At 46.1% G+C, this 2,500-nt stretch overlaps 1 protein-coding gene across 4 annotated transcripts in view; it reads left to right on the top strand.

Annotated features, from left to right (window-relative positions):
• The first annotated feature begins 911 nt into the window (after nt 1–911).
• The window catches only part of LOC113808819 (SET and MYND domain-containing protein 4), a 14,154-nt gene continuing 12,565 nt past the window's right edge, over nt 912–2,500 (top strand). Inside the window, exon 1 of one of the 4 annotated variants that reach the window (XM_027360316.2) lies at nt 912–1,033. The gene's annotated coding sequence lies outside the window, so the exon portion shown is untranslated. Of the gene's footprint in view, nt 1,083–2,500 lie in introns of all 4 variants that reach the window. The other 3 variants (XM_027360317.2, XM_070127022.1, XM_070127021.1) reach the window with 3 other exon arrangements.

The following is a 2,500-nucleotide window of genomic DNA, read 5'->3' as shown; positions in this document are numbered from 1 at the left end:
GCGGATTTAAGAATTAGAGAGGGAGGAAAGGAGTGAATTTAAGACTTGGCGGTGACAGTAGGTGACAGAGAGGGAACGGGAAAGGGAGAGGAGAGAAGAGGAACAGGAGAGGGGAGAAGAAAGGAAGCAGGAGAGGCGAGAAGAAAAGGAAAGGGGAAGAAGAGGGAAGAGATAGAAGGAAGAGGGTGAAAGAGGAACAGAGGAAGTGAGAAGTACCTTTTAACTTCCTCTCGGTTCATTTTTTCGCTCTCCATTTTCTTTCTATATTATCTTGTGCTTTCTCCACAATTCTCCGCTCATTTACCTTCGTTCCCTATTTTATTATTTCTGTTCTATGTACTCCGTTCGTATGTTCTCCTGTACCCGTTCTCCTGTTTACTGCCTACATATGTTATCCATTCTTTATGGTATGTTATCTTTCGTTCTATGTCTTCCATTCTCTGCACTTGTATCTTAGTTCTTCAGTATCTATTCTCTGTCGACATACGCTGTCTGTCCATAAGGTGCCAGCATGGAAACTGGGTCATTACATCTTGCATTCGGTATGTTGTACACTTTTGGCTCGTGTCACGGAGGACGCGAGCCAATGATTGGAGTGGTGGGGGAGGGAGTGGGAGGAGGGAGGAGGGAGGGAGAGACGATGGGCGGAGGGAAGAGGTACGGGGTAGAGAGGTGATAGTGGAGAAAAACAGAGAGGGAAGAGGGGAGAGGAAGGGAGGAGATGGGGGAGAGGGGAAGGAAGGGCCATCGGGTAGAGGGATGGGAGGAGGGGAAGGAAGGGACGTCGGGTAGAGGGAAGGGAAGAGGGGAGAGAGGTGAGAAAGGCAAAGTAGTGAGGGGAGGAGGGGTGAGAAGATATGGGAGGGGAGAGGGAGGGAGAAGGAGAGACAGAGGGTAGAAAAGAGGGGTGTGGGGGAGGGGAGAGAGGAGGGAGAGGGGTTGGACAGCAGTGGATGCCCGAGAGCAGTGTCGCCTCAGCCGCACCGCTGATGAGTGCGTGTGGTTAGGCTCATGTCAGTGTTCGAAATAGCAGGTGAAATGACGTTCATGTCGCGAAGCAGAAGGCGATGGTGGCGTCCCAGGTCAAGCGAGGTTCTTCGGCGTTATGCAACCGGCATGTGTGACCTCGTCCCGCTACCCCCCCCCCCCTCCCACACATTCCCCCCTTCCACTTGTCTTCCCGACGTGATGTAAAGCTTGTCTTGAAGTCATTTTAAACATCACTATATCTGCCTCAGCGCCGTACTCTCCCTGCCCACCATGGGCGTAATTCATTGACCTCCCCCTGTGATGTGTGACCCCCTAACTGATAATCTGACCCTGTCGCGACCCTATCTGACCTGTCCGTGATATCTGACCGTAAACCAGTGCAGTTAAGCCCCTGGAGATATGACCCGGGTTGACTGGGATGCAACTTGAAAATGCTTGCACCGTATTTGCGACCTTCCTCGGTTTCCTGAAAAAAGGTCACATTGCAGTACACCAGTGACCTTCCTCCCTGAAATGACTGCCTCGCTTGCACTGAGCCAGTCATGCGTGCTTGTGTGTGACCATTAAACAGCACGACGATGCCCATTTCACCAGTTTTGAAAAGCACGGTGGAATGGGCATGGCAAACCTACCCTTGAAACGAGGTAGTTAGGATTAGCAGGGAACTGAAGGGGTATGGTTGAGAAAGAAGATAGAGGAGGCTTCATTTTATCCCAAACAGTTAGGTATCGTAATAGAAAATAGGTGATTATGAATAGCATTACGATGAGGAACCACTGAAATGAGTTTTTTGAATGCTAAGCTAGGAAATAATAGCAACGTGAAGTAGGGAGAAAAAAGTGACTTTGTTAGTCTATGAGTTAAGCCCTAAGAGGAAAACGGGCATTGCATTATGAGCATTAGCCAAGCAGTAAGCTACCGTTGAAATAAAGGTAGTAGGTTAGGCTCAAAGAAAAAAGAAATATTGAAAGCGCCATATTGAAATTTAGGCAATCTAGTGTAGGGACCATTACTATAAGACCTACTCCTGCAATGAGGTAGTCGACAACCAAAGTAGAAATGATTTGAGTTTAGCTGAAAATAAATAGTGACGGTGAAGTGATGGTGCTTCGTTGAAAAAAAGGGCAGGGCATGTAATAAATAGCAAGGTGTTAGGCGAAAGATAAAAATAGGTAGGGGTGAGGTATGTAAAAGTGATAGCAAAACCACATCATAGATATAATCGTGATAGTAACGTATTCCTTGTGTAGTAAATCGTTATATTTATGTTGTGGTCTTCTATCGCACATTTTTCCCTCTTCCCTTTTCTTTCTTTTTTTTTATCATTTTTCGTTTTCTTTTCCTTCCCTTCGTTGTGATTGAGGCTAAACCGGAATATGATGAGTGATTTCACAAATCAAATTTGACGACTGTATTTTTCTGAGACTAATATACGTATAATGATTCATGTTTCTAAACGCGTTTCATAATACATATATACATACACACAATGCATCACACAGAAACATAT

Source organism: Penaeus vannamei, chromosome 11, assembly GCF_042767895.1.
Source record: "Penaeus vannamei isolate JL-2024 chromosome 11, ASM4276789v1, whole genome shotgun sequence".
Taxonomy (NCBI): domain Eukaryota; kingdom Metazoa; phylum Arthropoda; class Malacostraca; order Decapoda; family Penaeidae; genus Penaeus; species Penaeus vannamei.
Note: the sequence above shows the minus strand (reverse complement) of the source record. Positions and strands in the feature narration are given on the sequence as shown.